General features: G+C 40.1%; 1 long non-coding RNA gene across 1 annotated transcript; it reads right to left on the bottom strand.

Annotated features, from left to right (window-relative positions):
- Nucleotides 1-10,102: 10,102 nt before the first annotated feature.
- On the bottom strand, nucleotides 10,103-11,163 carry LOC121901395. The gene is made up of 3 exons (XR_006097279.1): nucleotides 11,054-11,163; nucleotides 10,776-10,848; nucleotides 10,103-10,688 (listed from the first exon to the last, which is right to left on the bottom strand). It is a non-coding gene; the product is annotated as an uncharacterized LOC121901395 (long non-coding RNA).
- Nucleotides 11,164-18,823: the final 7,660 nt, after the last annotated feature.

Genomic DNA, 18,823 nt, shown 5'->3' on the forward strand with positions numbered 1-18,823 from the left:
CCCTCTGATATCGCAAAGTCAAAAGTCAAAAAATAAGTCAAAGTCAAAATGATCGCAATTAGATATTTTTTCAAAATCGTTCATAGGTATTTATAATGAGTAAATACACATATTGCCGGTTCAAAATGATCAGTAAGGCAAAATGACAATAACTGACTTGAAGAACCTTTGCCAACGTATGTTTGTTAATGTAAACAAATATATTTGCCCTTAATGATATTAATCACTACAGTAGTCTTGCAGCCAGAGTCTGAAATGAACTTTTTTGGCTCACCTGCCAAGGACTCCTGTAGGCCTGCTTTTCATGATAGTGTAATGTGCTATCTGGCCATGTTGAGACTACATCAAGGTAGAATGCTAATTTCATGCTAAAAGTCATATAGACCCTGGCTGTATTATTATGGTGGTTCTGTGTTTCATAGTTAACACATGGATTTTAAATAAACAGGTAAATCCCCACCCTAGATGCAAAATATGAACTGTCACTTATTACATATTTTATTGATTTATATGTCTCATTCTGACTAAGTCAATCAAGAGACCCATGTCTGAAATTCACAAACACACCATTTAAATCATAACGCACAAACGCTATTGGTGTCTGCTCATTTAGACAAGTTATTAACTAGCAAAAGCTATTCTTCTGTCTCAGTCTTAATGGAGCCAGCTGAAAGTTAACACAGTAACTTTGCTCGAGCAAGCTAAGTCCCACACGAGTGGGAGGTAAAGATGATGTGTGGCTGGTAGCATGATGTGCTCACCAGCAGCAGGGCTATGAGTTAGCTAACGTAGCTGATGAGCTCAGGCAGCTTGTTTGCTTACATTGTCAGCATCCATCAACTTCAGTACAGCACAATTTAGTCACTAGCCTTGCTAACATGGATGTCTAATGCGTTAGCTAGCAATTCAATTCAATTCAATTCAATTCAATTCAATTCAATTCAATTCATTTTTATTTATATAGTGCCAAATCACAACAAAAGTCATCTCAAGGCACTTTTCACATGGAGCAGGTCTAGACCATACTCTTTAATTAACAGAGAGAGAGACCCAACAATTCCCCCATGAGCAAGTACATGGCGACAGCGGTAAAGGAAAAACTCTAGGTGGGCGGCCATCTACTTTGACCGGTTGGGTTGAAAGAGAGAGAAGAGGGTGGGGGGGGGGGGGACACAGAGAAGCAGAACAGCAACAGCAACAACAACAACAATAGATACATGACTAGCAGCAACAAACAGCAACAACAGCAGGAACAGCTGGTGAAGGACAGAAGAAGGATGTCAACACATGAGCATGGTTCATGGGGTTTCCTGTGGATGAGAAAGCACAAAGATCTCTGGGGAAGAAGTCAAGTTAGTAACATGCATTAATGGTAAAAGAATACATACAGATGGAGAAAAGGAAAGAGGAGCTCAGTGCATCATTGGAAGTCCCCCGGCAGTCTAGGCCTATAGCAGCATAACTAAGGGCTGGTCCAAAGCGAGCTTGGTCGGCCCTAACTATAAGCTTTATCAAAAAGGAAAGTTTTAAGCCTACTCTTAAATGTAGAGAGGGTGTCTGCCCCCGGGATCAAATCTGGAAGGTGGTTCCACAAGAGAGGAGCCTGATAGCTGAAGGCTCTGCCTCCCATTCTACCTTTGGTGACTGTAGGAACCACCAGTAAGCCTGCATTTTGGGAGCGCAGTGCTCTAGTGGGGAAATAGGGTACTATGAGCTCTTTAAGATATAATGGTGCCTGACCGTTAAGGGCTTTGTATGTGAGGAGAAGGATTTTAAATTCAATTCTTGATTTTACTGGAAGCCAATGCAGCGAAGCTAAGATGGGGGAAATGTGATCTCTTTTTGTAGTTTTGTCAGTACATGTGCAGCTGCGTTCTGGACCAGCTGGAGAGACTTTACAGACTTGTTAGGGCAGCCTGATAATAATGAATTGCAATAATCCAGCCTAGAAGTAACAAATGCGCGGACTATTTTTTCTGCATCTTTTTGAGAAAGGATGTGCCTGATTTTTGCAATATTACATAAGTGAAAAAAGGCAGTCCTTGAAATGTGTTTTATGTGGGAGTTAAAGGACATATCCTGATCAAATATAACTCCCAGATTCCTTACAGTGATGCTGAAGGCCAGGGTAATGCCATCTAGAGTAGCAATATCATTAGATAATGTGTTTCTGGCCAAGCACAGTAACTTCAGTTTGAGTTTGGTTGCAGAAAACTGCAGGTCATCCAGGTCTTTATGTCCTTAAGGCATGCTTGGAGTCTAGTTAACTGATGGTTTCATCTGGCTTCACTGATAAATATATTTGGGTATCATCTGAATAGCAATGAAAGTTTATGGAGTATTTCCAAATAATATTACCTAAAGGAAGCATATACAAAGTGAACAGTATTGGTCCAAGAATAGAACCTTGTGGAACTCCATGCCTAACTTTTGCTTTCATGGAGGATTCATCATTAACATGTACAAACTGAAATCGATCTGATAAATAGGACTTAAACCGGCTTTTATGCCAATTACATGTTCTAGTCACTGTAGTAGGATTTGATGATCAATTGTGTAAAATGTGGCACTAAGATCTAACAAGACAAGTACAGAGACAAGTGCTTTGTCTGATGCAGTCAGGAGGTCATTTGTGACCTTCACCAGTGCTGTCTCTGTGCTATCATGCGCTCTAAATCCTGACTGAAAATCTTCAAATAAACTATTAGTATCTAGAAAGTCACACAACTGATTGGCGACTGCTTTCTCAAGGATCTTAGAGAGAAAGGGAAGGTTAGATATGGGTCTATAATTGGCTAAGATGCCTGAATCGAGAGTAGGCTTCTTAAGAAGAGGTTTAATTACAGCTACTTTAAAGGACTGTGGTGCATAGCCTGTTACTAAAGACAGATTGATCATACTTAGTAGGGAAGTGCTAATTAAGGGTAAGACATCCTTAACCAGCCTAGCTGGGATGGGGTCTAAGAGACAGGTTGAAGGTTTGGATGAAGAAATCGTTGAAGTTAGTTCAGGAAGGTCAATTGGAGAAAAACAGTCCAAATGTATGTCAGGTTTCACGGCTGCTTCTAGGGTTCCTGAGTTTGTGGATAAATCAGGGCCTGTTGAGGGCAGAGACTGTTGAATTTTGTCTCTAACTGTTAGAATTTTTATCATTAAAGAAGCTCATGAAGTCATTACTACCGAGAGCCATTGGAACACATGGATCAATAGAGTTATGACTCTTTGTCAGCTTGGCCAAAGTGCTGAAAAGAAACCTAGGGCTATTTTTATTCTCTTCAATTAATGATGAGTAATATGTGGCTCTGGCATTACAGAAGGCCTTCCTATATGTTTTAAGACTATCTTGCCAGGTTAAGCGAGATTCTTCTAGTTTCTTCTTCTAGTTTGACAGTGGTCAGATAGTTCAGTTCAGACTTTATTAAGGACACAACTCATGGGGGGGGTCCATAGTCAAATTTTGGAAAACGGACTGGACTGAAAAATATGTGATTTGATCTCAATTACGAACACTTAGTTATCCTCATGGTGATTTCAGTAGCAAAGTCTTTTTCTGACTAGCCTGATCTGACTAGTCATGATATGACTTGATCTGGCCCCTATCAGGCTCTCACTGATTCATCTGGGTCCATCCATGTTTGCTTGGTAGTGTGGTCTTAGGCTATTAGTCCTGATAGTTCCTTGAAATCTGAATAGCACATTGGCATGTGGTACCCTTGTTTTGCTCTGTTTCCCATCCTAAATTCAATCTACAACAACACTACAAGTACACTACATTCACTGTTAAAATGCAGAATTTTTTGTGCAAAGACACCGATGGATTTCTATTGTACTAAATGGTTTATAAATAGACCACACAAACTTTCTGAACAGAGGCCAAACTGGCTGAGTGGCTCATATACATGAAAGAAGACAGTTTCAATACAATGTGGAAGAAGTTGCTTAACATTTCTGTTCCAGTAGAGCCAATTTAAACCCCGCCTCTTTTCATCCACATACTGTAGGAGCGCTGAACAACAGCCTGCTTATGAAGGGAAAGCAAACACAGAAAACAACATGGCAGTTTCAAGTGGCAGATGCTCAAATCTGACCAGGCTTCCTGACTCAAATGGGCTTAGTTAACCGCCATTTACAGTTAATTTGGAATACCAGTGCCTCACATGTTCTAGTTAAAAAATAGAAACTTTTCTTTCCTCTTCCATTCTAATCTTTGTTCACATTAAGAGCTCTTGATGCTTTCTTTTCTCCTCTATTTTAGTAAATACTTATTGCTCTCATTGAAGTTGTGATTAGATGTTTTTGTAATTGCCATTTTGGGAGAAGTTTTTGTCCAACATGATTAAATCAATGAAAAGAATTTGGATTTTTTTCCCTTTATGTGCTTTTCTTTCCATCATAAAGACAGCATTCAGACACCTGTGCGTGCTGTTTGATAAATCTTTCTGAAGTAGTGCATCACATAGTTTCATTTCAGCATTTGATGAAGAAGTAGATCAAAACATATCTCACCTAGGACATATTTGCAACTTACTGGTAAACAAGAGGAGTACATCAGTTGTGGACTGACTAGACACACTGAGAAGGAGATGTAGTCCTTACCTACCTATGTCAAAATTTCAACTGTTGTTCATAGTTCAAACAGGTGTGGATTTTACTCCAAAATCATTCTTGAGGTTCGACTTTATGATGTATTAAATTGCATTATATAGAAAAACATATTTTGCTGACTTAATTTTCACTTTTGTTGATGATTAGATTAGAAAAACCGCTGACTGCTCTGCAATTTACTAAACAAATGACTCAGAAAGTATTTTAGTCTTGAACTAGTTCAGTGCCAGCAAGTCCAAACATGCAGAAGCAGTTCTGTACTTTAAAAAAAAACATGTTTTTGCCTCTCGAAATGACACATCAGCGTTTTCTGATATAAAGACCATATTGGAAGGACAATGGCATTTGTCAAAACTGTTACATATCACTGTTTGATTTATATGACCATTTCAGATCTGCCTTAACCCTATCATTAAGATTTGATTAAGTTCAGGCGCTAAAAATACTGGCTTGTTAAAGAGGATACAAGTCTCCCATGACAAAGTCACTCTGTTGGGTCATGCAACCGCCCTCACCTACTTACAAGGTTTATTGTGCTACAAAAATGTCACGACCCTTTCCTCTTCATATTACATGTGGCTGTGTTAGACGTCCTGGACAGTTAAAAGCAAACGTGGGTCAGTTAGTCATTTAACCCAACAACAAATACCAATAATTCCATTGTACACATTCCTGCTATTTATAGACTTTGATACATTTGTTGCACCTGGGACAGCTCAAAGGTCAACATGTCTGTCATAGAGAAGAAAATTGTGGCAAAAAGTCATGTAGCCTACACTAAGCTTTACTTGCACAATGCAAACTGAAATGCTTCATATTTTCTGATTTCTATTTCAAATGCTGATCATATCTTCACGCCCAGAAGACACTACAGCATGATGCCATACTATTGAGTGTGGATGGATGGTCTTAGAGTGTGCTATTCTAAAATTGTTCTCAAAATGAGCAGAGCACCTGTATCCTTGATACTGGTGGACTGGCTAAATTTTAAAGAAACTACATTTTTCCTTTTAATTGCATAGATTTTTGGGGTGGATAGACAGTCAAGTTGGTTCCAAAACAGATTTTAAAACTTAACTGATCCCTTTTCAAACAAAGAGAGAGGAACAGGTAGAGAGGGATGACTGTGTATCCAGACAGAACACACTGTGTGCACAAATCCAGGACTGACTCATGCTTCCCCAAGCAACAGAGTGCAGACCAGCTATCCCTGATGCTGTGGGAGACTCATAGAACTGCTCTGAGTTCCCATACAATAGAGCTTATTGATTTGACCTAACTAAAACAGTTCCACTGGAGCTGTGTACTTGTAGTAGCCCCTGAGAATTACTCAACAGGAGAACAGTTGGTATAATCTCTGTGGGCTTACCATTAAAACATTGCATTCCTCAGCAGAGAAACAGAACCAGGTGTGGCTGTTTGAGTGTGTGTATGTGCATGTACAGTTTAGCAACATTAAAGTAATTGTTATGACCTGGCTCAAGTGGCCACAACAAAAGAGAGACACACCATGTTGAACTTTAACAAAAGAAAAGTTTATTAAACCAGTTAACCAAATGAAAGCCAAATTGAAAGGGAACTTAAGTAATTAAAGTATCGATTGTGTGTGTGTGTGTATGTGTGTGTGTGTGTGTGTGTGTGTGTGTGTGGTTGTTGTAAGATGGATAAAAGCAACTCCAATCAGTCACCTGCAGGGCAAGGAGAGACACAGGCTTGCAACACATCAAAACCCCAGATGACCCCAGGAAAAACATATTATGAAACAAACAAAAACTATTAATCAAAAAGCAAAACTAAACAATCCCTTAATTAACCCATTGGGGCTGACTGAGCAGCAGCAGGAAGATCTGAGGATTTAGCAGCTGGTGACAGATCCCATCCAGTAGAGCTAGGTTATGGTGATGATGGTGTGGCACAGGAATCAGGCCCAACTGCATATCCTGCGTCAGTACAAAATCCCCCGTTTCTATCTCAGTTGAAAAAGACAACACTGACTCCACAATAAAAGAGTGTTTCGCACCAGTGTCACACAACAGCTTAATTGGAACACACTCCTCACTACCAACCAAGGACACAACAGAATCACAGATGAAAGGCTCATAACCAGAACCAGTTTTGGGAATCAGGCCAGAACCAGAACCAGTACCCACATCCACATCCACACACAATGGTCTCTGCTCCAAAACTGTATAACATAGCTGGAGCATAGGATGGCGAATGACGTGAGGGCGAATGACGCAGAGACAACGGTAAATGACATGTAGCTCTTGTTTTTAACAGTGGACACTGCTCTTTCCAGTGACCCTTGAATAGCAGTAATTACACACTCTGGTACACTCAGGTCACCCCGTAAATGCAGGCTTACAAATTTCGCTTAGGAATCAGGTGAAAATTTTGTCATCACTGTTGTCATCCCTATTTTTCCAATCACCCCTGGAGCACGTCTCTGAAAACTACCCTTATGCATCAACACAAAATCAGCTAATTCAGTCAATAAAGACTGTCAAATGTATCAACTTTAGTGGCTGAGCACCAATGGTGTAAATGGGAAGCCAAATCACAAACAAACTGGCTGTGGCTCAGGAGGTAGAGCGGGTCGTCCACTAATCGGAAGATCAGCGGTTTAATTCCCAGCTCCTCCAGTCCACATGCCGACGTGTCCTTGGGCAAGAAACTTAACCCCAAATTGCTCCTGATGGCTGTGCCATCAGTGTGTGAATGGTCAGCTTTCTCTGATGGGCAGGTTGGGACCTTGCATGGTAGCCCCTGTACCCATTCAGCGTATGAATGGGTGAATGTGATTCGTAGTGTAAAAAGTGCTTTGAGTGGTCAGAAGACTAGAAAGGCGCTATACAAGTACAGTCCATTTACCATCTGTTTGCTTTTTGCCCTCAAGGCAATTTCTAAATGTGGCTGGGTGCAAGCAATGCCCAGATTTGTTTTTGTTTTTTTAGAATTTTAGGTTGGACTGACTCTTTAATACTCAACTCAAACCAGCTAAAAGGCTGGTCCAAGGCCCAAGATTACAAAATTCATTAATACAACAATTAGACCACTAATAATTTAACAAGAAATTAAAAATAGGAAATTTATTAAAGCTAACTACTTTAAAACTATACAAAAAATACAAAATATTTTAATATACAATTTTCAGTATGTAAATGGGAGTGCCAAAGGGAGATCGGCCATAGCGGGAAGCTAAAAGTTACACTGGCATAGACCCAGACACCACTGTGCCCTACACACACACAGCACAGCAAACAAAAAGGGAAAAAACAGTAAATTGTGAAGGAGGTGTAAAAATGACTACCAAGCACATTATTATGGGGGTGAGCAGCAAAGGTGAGAAACTCTATCGCCAAATCCTCCACCATCTGGGTGACCATGCTCACCATGGGTCTTATAGCACTCACACAAACAGAAAACACAGGTTAAATTCACAATAGCAGGACTGTGCAGCAGCATGCTATGTTATTAACTTCTTAGGGGAAGGCAACAAACACCACAAAGGGCTGGCAGGATGTAACAAAAAGAACTAACAATAACAGAAACCACCTAATGAAGCTAGAGGCTAATAATACAGACGAAAATAAGACGGCACAAAAGCAAACTAATCAACCATATTAACAACTAATCAGATACACAGCCAAATAAAAAGGTAGCAAAACAAAAACTAGGCTAAACAAAACAAAACTAAATAAAACAGCAGTGGCAGTCAGTGTCTACAAAAGAAAACGGATTAAATTAATTTACACACTGCCAAACAAATACATAATATAAGCAAACATACCGGTATTACCTCTCCTGCCTGGTTGTTGCGCAATATGCACAGAGAAGACTCAACATGTGGGAGCGGGGGGTCATTAGGAAGCGGAACCTATAGTGAATAAAACCAGAAAACCAGAGCGTTGCAGCATTGCATTGCGTAACAGCCCCAACCTGTCACACCGGGGACCAGAAAAGAAAAGCAGCATACTGGGGCTTCTTGGTATGACTTATATATTAAACCAAACAAATTGACAACAGGGAGGTAGGCGGTGCTAAGGCCTGTCTAGCCCTACGGTAGCCCGGGAGGGATATTTACTGGCTACACTCTGCCTGGGGGTTCTTAAACGGCCCAACAATTTAGTAAGACCAGGGTCTGAATAGAGCTGGTGTGGCACTACTAGAACCAAGTATCTGAGAATTTGTAGCCCCATTTGCTCTATTCCTTATTGTCAACAGCAAGTGGTGAGGATTAGAGTGTTTGCCAGCTGTCTCATGTAGATTTTCTTACCACCTCAGGACAGGGGGCTGGACAAGAACTGGTACTAGCTGGGGTGTCAGGCGAAGCTGCCACAAGAAGCGTGAAGCGCTGGGTCCACTTCAGGTGGGTTCTGTGCTCTGACAGGCTGGGGGTCCTTTGGTCCAGTTGTGCGTCTGACCACCACCCACAGGTTATGCTCCTTGGTGTTGTGGCAAGAGAATAGGATGGAGAACACTAACCAGTGTAATTAAAAGAATCCAACTACGCCACCCTGGGGTTTCTACCCAGGGACAAATGTTACCTCAGACCAGTACCAATAACCCAAAAAGGCAATCAGGTTTGTTACACTGAGAAGTGAGAGACGTGGTTCCAGCCATCAATAATCCTTTATTTTAACAATTGCAAAAATTAGTAAAAAAAAGAATAATTAAGCATACCATCCACACATGTATTAAAAAGAGGGACAGGGGAATTATTCAGGGCTGAGGCTTACCAGTGGAGGGGAGGTAGGAGAGGTATCCAAAAGAGAGTCACCCCGAATCACATGTGCACACACATCCACACACACACACACAATGGTGAAGGGTCAAACCCAGGGGTGCTCAGTTGAACACAGCACACAGGAAAGGCAGGAACCCCCACCTAATCACCAACCCCACCACCGTTAGCGCTCAGCTCCTTAAAAAATAAAAAGGGATACAAAATCAATAAAGTATTCAACCAAACAAACAAAAACAAAAACACCATACAGTTGCCCTTATGTTGAATTGCTTAACACTGGTTATCAACAGCTGTAGAAAAGGGTGTAACGGGTATAGGATGGACCCAATAGCAGCACAAATGACACTGGTATAAACTTTGCAGTCTTTATTTCACACGATGTCAAGGCAATATTAGCACGGTCAGAGAAACAGTCCTAATGAGTATGGCTCCACCGGAAATTGAACCCCGATCTTCCACTCCCACAGCGGACAAAGACCAGGGAACAGGCAGGCAGAACTCAGAGTCAGGGACAGAAGGCTGGTGGGTTTACCGGGGCAGAGACGAGGAGCGATGGTCGAGGACAAGCTGATCAGAAACCAGGAAGGCAGTCCAGTGAAGAAAGCAAGATGACTTAGCATAGTAGTGTAGACAATCTGACAAGGAGGGAGTGGGCCGAGGCAGCTTATATACTGGCTTGATTGCAGATGATGAGCAGGTGGGAGCGCCAGGTGAAGGTGGTTGAACTAATGAGGGGTGTGGCAGAGCAGAGTGAGACTGAATGATTGGATAATTCCCACAGCAACAGGTGAGGGGGAGAGCAGACTCTGACAAAGGGCCTCTTGCCAGTGGTGTAACGAAACAAGAAAAAAAAAAGGAAGAAGAAAAGAATGAACAAACAAACTAAACTAAACTAAAGAAACACTTCTCCAAAACAATAGCAGTTGGTCAGATGGTTAAACACCTAACCAGCAACTTAGGAACAGAATAAACACAATAAACTAACAATATTATTGATATGAAATCTTTATGTAAGCTATAAAGTAGAGATAAATGAATGAACTAAACTAAGCAAAACTGAGAATAAGCAAACGATGACAACAAAAGAAAAGAAAAAACCCTGCTCACTACACACACGCACACTCACACCATTAAAACGGCTAAGCTAAAAGAGTACTAGTCATGGAACTGCCGGCCCTCAACGCAGCAGCAGTGGACCCGACCAAACAATTCAAAACAAAGACAATGATTGTTAACACTAATTAAAGGCAAAGCAGCAGCATTCTTGCAGCATGGGCCAGAATGGCCACAGCAGCTCCTGGGGGAAGCTGCTAAATGCTGACCAGGGCCCACAGTCCTGCGATACATAATGAAAAATCAAATTAAAACAAGAATGACAGCTGTCAAAAAAAAGATGAACCTGGCACCATAGTAGGCTACATACCAATCAGGCAGCGTCTGTAAGTTCAGGGGAAGAGAGAGTCTATGGAGCCTATCCTGCTACTACACACAGGGACCTAGAAACAAAACAATCATTTACTACACGCAACATAATAAAATTTGCGGAGCGAGAGAGGAGTGAACCTATCGACAGCAGTCCGTGAGAGGATCACTTCTGAGGGAGGTGAGTCACCACGGAGGTATGTACAAAATCATAAACCACTAAAATAAGCAACAGCATGAGAGAATACTCTATGGACCAGCACAGAAACTACTCCATACCTGCAGCAATTGCAGAAGTCCAGCGAACGGGAGGCGGACGTGCATTCAGAGTGAAGGCAGCGCTCAGAAAGCAACTACCTGCCTTTATAGTCTACCCACAGACAATGATTGGCTACTGATCATCAAGTAATCAAGAGACTACAGGCCTGCTTAGACTAGACAGGAATACATTTCCATTCTGCTACAGTGTCAGGGCCTGTCACCACTGGATTAGGCCTAGCTACAGGAATAGCATGACCACCAGAAACGTACAGGTCTGAGCATTGAGTGATGAACATAACGTATCTCTATTAGCCTATGTTGTGGGGCAACGGCATACACTGCACCTCCTTGCTCAGGAGGTTTTACCACCTGAAAAATCTCAGGGTCCCAGGCATCCTGGATTTTATTCCTTGCTTTATGGGAGTGCTGGTAACACCTCCTTCTGGGCCTGCTGATGCACTCTCTCCTTCCGGTGGGTTGCAGACTGCTTCATCCTTTCCCGGGCAATCTCTACTGCCACCTGCCATCGTCACTAATGTTCCCGGACCCAGTCGCAGACTTCACCTGCAGTCAGCTCTTCTATGTGACCTAGCAGAAAATCTATAGGCAGCTGTGGTTCTGGTTCACGGCCAAAGATCAAAAAGAAGGGGGACTAACCTGTAGTTTGGTGGGACATGGTGTTGTAGCTGAACAAAACCTGTTGGAGATACTCTGGCCATCTGTGCTGCTGCTCAGCTGACAGGGTGTGCAGGAGATCATGGAGGGTCCTGTTAAAGCACTCACACTGGCTATTTCCCTGAGGGTGATTAGGGGGTGGTCCTAGACTTCTTGATGCTGTACAAACCACACAATTGCTGAATTATTGTGCTTTTCAAACTGCGACCCTGGTCAGAGTGCAGCCGAGCTGGGACACCATACTTGTAGAACTACTCCTTTGTCAGCACATCTACCACTGTAGAGGCTCACTGATCTCTGGAAGGGATGACCTGGGTAAACTTAGAGATTATGTCAGTCAACACTAGTACTCCTTTTAATTAATTTAATTAATTAATTATTATTAGGGCTTGGGCACCAAACAGTGCAACGCCCTATTGCATCTGGAGGAATTCTTTTTATCTGCAATGAATTTTTGAGAGGCTAAAGGCAAAACTATTGTTTCCACATCATTATGTGTTGTACACATGGTCTTTTTCAGTAGTTGGTTGCGAGACAACTTATACGTACCCTCTTATCTGTCATAAAATTACAAATTGTTGAGACTTGAAAAATGTCATCATTAAAATCTCCCATTACAGCAATTGTGTCACTTATTGGATCAAGTAAGTCCAGTGGTCTGTTTAGATGTGCCTTTAACAAAAACAGTGGATATGATGGTGGATGATAAATGACTGCTATCAATATGTTGTAAGTAACACAGTTGTATGTCAAATTGTCTGCAGTATACATGCCAACACCACCGTGTTGTTGGCCTTGCAATGCAATCAATGCTGTATTGCTGCTACTATATGAAAGACTTCAAGGACAACTATGAAAACTAAAACCATCAACGTTTATTGTTTGGGCAGAGGGGATAGCAGATAGCCTTGTTTCTGTAACAACAATACAGTTAAGTTGCAAATGCTGTGCGCATGATGTTAAATCTGCCACATGGTGAGTCAAGCTTTGCACGTTCATCAAAAACACATTAAAATTATGTGTTGTCAATTTCTGTTGTGTCATTTTCTGATAAAGATGGTAGCATGTGTTGAATTGCATATTGAAAGTTCTCCTTACAATAAATGGCCTTCTTTTCAAAATCTTGAATCATTAACCCTCACAGATTTCTTACACAACTCAATGCTACATATGTTTGTCCAGCAGCTAAAATTCTCTTAAGGGAAACTACAGCTCTATCTTCTGTAAGACCCTGTACCTTATGTACTGTACATGCCCAAGTTTAAGTGGAAACTGTCGCCATAATCCACAATTACTGCACTTTGTTTTCTCTGATGCATGCCAATTTGTTTATCATCAAATTAAACATAGTCTATTTGAGGAAACTTATCATTACTTAAACTAATTATATCTGTTACTGCGCCACATGTGGCATTAACGAGACCATCCATAACGTCTACATTTTTTGTCAGCATTACTCCAGCATTTTTCCCCTAAACCAGCTTCTCAGTTAAACATGTATGATAAACTTTAACATGATGTTTGTGTTTCAACTCAAGTTTACCTATTTCTTTTGTTATTATTATTTTCATAATCCTGGGCATCTATTTCAATATGTTCAGAACAAGTTTTTAATAACTGTTAAAGATTGTGCTTATTTACTTGCTTATTTATGGAAAAAATGTGTAAAGCTGAACTATCTTCACCTGTTTCACATTGTTTTAAGAGTTTTATGTCACTGTTCTTTTGAGCGGATTCTTAAACGGTTTAGTAAATGCAGAAAAACTTGATCCTGTTGTTTCACAATTGTTTTCAACTCTACAACCTTAAACAATTTGGACCGCAAGCTAACAGCTACATCATCTATATAGAGTGGTTTCCCTTTCACTGGTGGCAACTGAAAGAAATCACCAACAGCAATTACACTAACATTACCAAATGGGGAGAAGTCACCTGTTTGTTTAATTTGTCACAATCTACCATGACTGTATGTGAATAGTTTCTCTACCATGGATATCTCATCCATTATCAAAATTTTCAGAGAACTGTATTTTGCTTGTAAAGTACTCAGTTTTTCTTCACCTAAAGGTGTGTAAGTTAACTGAATATTAGTTCCAATGCTAAATGTATTGTGAGTGGTTGCTGCATGTAAATGGTATGCAGCAATCCCAGTTGGAGTAGTAAATAATACACAAGTGTCTTCAGGATGTTGACAGTTTGTAACCGGATTGCTTCATATTGGATAGCCTTAATTAAATGACTTTTGCCTGTCCCTGCACCACCTGTAATGAAAACGTGAAATGTATTTGGACTTTTCCCTATTACACCATTGCCTTATATGATAAAAATAGACAGTTGTATCTCAATCAAAGATCTAATTAACACCAAACTGTCACTTCTGCACAATTATTGTTCTTCTCCAAATGTGCAACTTGTTGACTACTAACTGCTAAATCTGGAATATTCTCTACATGTTCATCTACTGTCTGTTCTTTTTCTTTCTGTTCTTGTTCAAGTTGAAGGTTTTGGCTCCTTCACAATATGGCAGGAACAATTGCAAACTAGTTTGAAACCATGATTCTGGATTCTTTGTCACACAAAAGCACATGTAATGAACAACTGTGAATTGTTTCCGAATTCTTTTCATGACAAAATCAAAGTCCTTGTTCAATTTAATGCTGTTTAGAGACATTTCATTTTTGCTCAGAACACAACATTCTGATACAAATGTTGCAATATACATGTCATTGAAAGTAGCATCTTTTTGCCTATTCTTATAACCGTCAACTGAATTAGTCATCTGCATGTCTTCTGTGGTAAGATCATGTGATGATGCCTTTTGTCTCAATTTTCTTAAAAGCTTACTCATTTTAACTACATTATCACCTATTGGCACAAATTCAACTTTTCTAGAACATTCTTTTAGATGCAAATTTTACACAGTTACACAGCTTCTTGAGCACACACATTGTAAATAAACACTGCCTAAATTTTTCATTGCATCATTTGCACTAACATTTCCTTTAGATGCTTCTCTATGGACATTCCCAAACGAGTCCCATCGCCCTTTCTACCTTTGAAATATAAGAACTTGTGTAACATACACATGCATAAGCATCAACAACATACTGGAAGTCCATATTGATATTCCAGCATTTTAACAGTGGTTTGGTATATTGATTTACCCAAACCTCATTAATCTGCCTTTTTAACACAACTCAAAAGTTACTTGATCTAAACCCAAACTTTCAAACAAATGTTCCACACTATCATAGCTACTGTTCTCATCTCAAAAAGCCTTCTTGATTGCTGTCATAATGTTTGCTGCATGGTCTCTTTTCCTTTTATTAGAATCTTTCTGACCCTGATTTACACATGCATATTATGTTAAAATGGTTGCCTCATCTACCTGACATTTGCATGTTTTTTGACAATCTTCTTCTCTTTTGCCACAACATATAAATGTTCGACCGGATGCTGGCCTGGGAAAACTGAAATGACAGTGTTTTTCTTTTTATAAGTCTCTGAATGTTGCTTTGAATGTTGCTGAACAGATGACACAGTGTCCAATAATTTGTCGTCTTGTGATGGTAATTCACATGTCACATATTGATAAATAAACTGTATGACCTCGTCATCTGTATTTTTATCAATCTGCAGTGCATTTTCTATCCATAACAGGCAATGGACATGAAGTGAACCACGCTGCTGAGATTCCATCTGATAAAAGTAGTTTTTTATTTTTCCAATTGGATGCGAGACATAGGGACCTCCCTCAAAAAAAACAAAAAAAAAAAAAAAAAAAAAAAAAAAGCCATTGAAAATCAAACATTTTTGTTGCAGTGACAGGATTGCAATGTAAATTGCTGGGGTGGCTGTAGCTCAGGAAGTTGAGCGGGTATACTTATGGAAAGATTGGGGTTTGATTCCCGGCTCCTCCAGTCTGCATGTCAATGTGTCCTTGGGCAAGATACTTTACCTAAATTGCTCCTGATGGCGTCCTTTGCATATCAGCAGAAGAAAACAAACAAAACCAAGTGAGGATACCAAGTTGATGAAGACAAGCTAGCAGGTCACACTGTGCTCCTTGCCAAAAAGCTGGGGTACCTCTAATATCAATCAATCAATCAATCAATCAATCTTTATTTATATAGCGCCATATCACAACAGAAGTCATCTCAAGGCACTTTTCACATAGAGCAGGTCAAGACCGTACTCTTTAATTTACAGAGACCCAACAATTCCCCCATGAGCAAGCACTTGGCGACAGCGGTAAGGAAAAACTCCCCTTTAACGGGTAGAAACCTCAAGCAGACCCCGGCTCTTGGTGGGCGGCCATCTGCTTTGACCGGTTGGGTTGAGAGAGAGAAAGAGAGAGGGAAAGGGGGAGGGGGGACAGAAGAAAACAATCACAACAACAACAACAACAGCTTCTTGTTCCATGTGTGGTGTCTAAGGAAATTAAACACATCATCAAACTGCAACAAATTCTTTAAAGATAATTATTGTTCAACAGATTGTTGCCTCTACAATTTGTTACCTGCTGTAGCACACTTCTTATGCTCAGAATTTCCACAATACTTCCTTTTGGCCATGGCATTTACATTCTGCTTGTGCAATTCAATTTGATGGTATTTCCTTTTACTCATTGCTTTAACTTTCTCCCCCATGCAACATATTTGTCTGATATTTCACTACACTCTTTTCTTCCCATTTCTCTCTATGCAACACATTTTCCTGATATTTCCTTTGATGTATTTCCTTAACTTTATCCCTATGCAACACATCTTCCTGATATTTCCTTTTATACATTTCCTTATCTTTCTCCCTATGCAACACATTTTCCTGATATTTCTGTATAGTATTTGCCTTAATGTTCTCCCCATGAAACACATTTTTTATTTTCCTCTTCATATACTTGGATAAACAAGAAGAGTGTTTTGAATCTCTACTACTAGGGATGTGCAGATTTGTATTTGTATCGATATTTGTTGAGGCAGCAAAATTATTTATATTTGTATTTGGTTTTAAATAAAAGTGGAAATAGGTGTAAAAATCCAGTTTTTGTTTTTATTACGCTTTTGATTTTACTATATTAAAGTGTTTATGAACAAACTATCTCAGAAAGGAGGCCCCCACACTGGGTCTTGAACTTGAGTCTCCCAGATCATAGATGACTGCACTGACTAATGAGCTTAACTGAGTACACTGCCAATGTGCAGACAGACCTCTACTTATTTATACACCCATAACCCAGAGAAAGCACAGCATGTAACATGTAGAGAAGAACTTCAAAGGTGATTCTTGCTTTGCACTTTCTGCTTTTCAGAAATCACATCACTGACAAACACAACATCTGAATTAACTGCAGTGACATCATTGCTTTTCATTTCCTTAGATGCACAAGTTCTCTCTGTAACCTTACACTTCGTACCTCTCTCAGTGTTTATTGTTGATGGAATAGTGAATTCCAGTGATGAACCCAAACCCAGCTCTGTGGTTTCAAAAGTCTTGACAGAATCTGTACACTTCACTCAGACACACAGACTTATGACTGTTTTCATTTGAGCCTGTGTGAATGATACAAACACCAGCAATCTTAAAAGGCCTTTGCCTTCCACTGAGTGATGCAGATAAACTGCATATGTAATCATACTCGTCTTTGAGACATCTAAAATATACAATAATTCTTCAACCATATACATCTGCCATTTTAGCAGTATTGCATGAATGAGAATCAGCCACTGCATACTGTCTATTCAGGAGGAGGAAGCGCTGCATGGTTTTGATGGCTCATGCAAGAGGTGCTCTTTAGTAGGGCAGGTGAAAACACACACAAAAAAACAAAATCCAGGAGGTCTTGCTGAATGTTTGTCCTTAAGTGGCACAGACAACCATGGAGGAAAAACAAAGGCATTCTGTCCTCAGATGAAATAATATAATAAGTTTATTCTTTGAGTATAGGCAATCAAACAGACCAACACGTATCGACTCTAAGCCTTCATCAGGGTCTAACAAACACATAATCAGTCTAAATTATATACCAGCCATGAGTGGCAATCAACCCAACACATGTGAACAAATAAATGACCAATAGGGGGCATATGTGTAAAAAAATGTGAATCTGCAATTGGACATGAAAATATTCAACATATACCAATTAAACAATAATACTCAATACAGTAATACAGTAAACAGTAATATTCTCACCCCCCTCCCATGGGGGTTGGTGGTGGCGGGTCCTCTACCAGAGGCCTGGGAGTTTGAGGGTTCTGCGCAGTATCTTAGCTGTTCCTAGGACTGCGCTCTTCTGGACAGAGACCTCAGATGTTGTACCTGGAATCTGCTGGAGCCACTCTTCCAGTTTGTGGGTCACAGCACCTAGTGCTCCAATTACCGCTGACACTACTGTTGCCTTTACTCCCCACATCTTTTCTAGCTCCTCTTTCAGCCCTTGGTATTTTTCGAGCTTCTTGTGTTCCTTCTTCCTGATGTTGCTGTCACTTGGGATTGCTATGTCTATCACCACTGCCTTCTTCTGACCCAAAAAACACATGAAACCAACTTCATATGATCTCAGTAATTTCAATTAATTTCAAGAAGAAGTAATTATATACAGTTAAATCAAACAAAATATCAAAGATAATATATATAGTATGTATCAATATTCCAAAAAGACTTGCAATAAAGCAATAAGTGAGTGCAGCTGCATCAAAGAAAGTTTGCATAAGGCTCTAATGTAAACAAACAAATCTCAGTTTAACATATGGTTACCCGATCCCCTACAAAATGATCAAATAATTAAAGCAATGCTGAAGTCTATTTGAATAAAAATTGTGGTGTGCAGCTTCCCTGAGGGCATTTTAGTGATTTTGAGATCCAGATAGTTTACTTCCCACTGACTGTAGGGGAGACCAGGGACAGTTGTAACACTTTTTGCAATTTTTCCCAATAAATCAAAAACCATTGGAACTGGAACAGTCCATTTGCTATATTATAAACTGCAATGTGTCAACTACTGAAACAATGTATTTAAGTGGTTGAAATATGAAATATGTACAGGTTGCAAAATTGATTTAAACACAGCCACTCCACCATTACAACTGTCCCAGTGTACAGGGACAGTTGTAACAC

Source organism: Thunnus maccoyii, chromosome 1, assembly GCF_910596095.1.
Source record: "Thunnus maccoyii chromosome 1, fThuMac1.1, whole genome shotgun sequence".
NCBI classification, from domain to species: Eukaryota; Metazoa; Chordata; class Actinopteri; order Scombriformes; family Scombridae; genus Thunnus; species Thunnus maccoyii.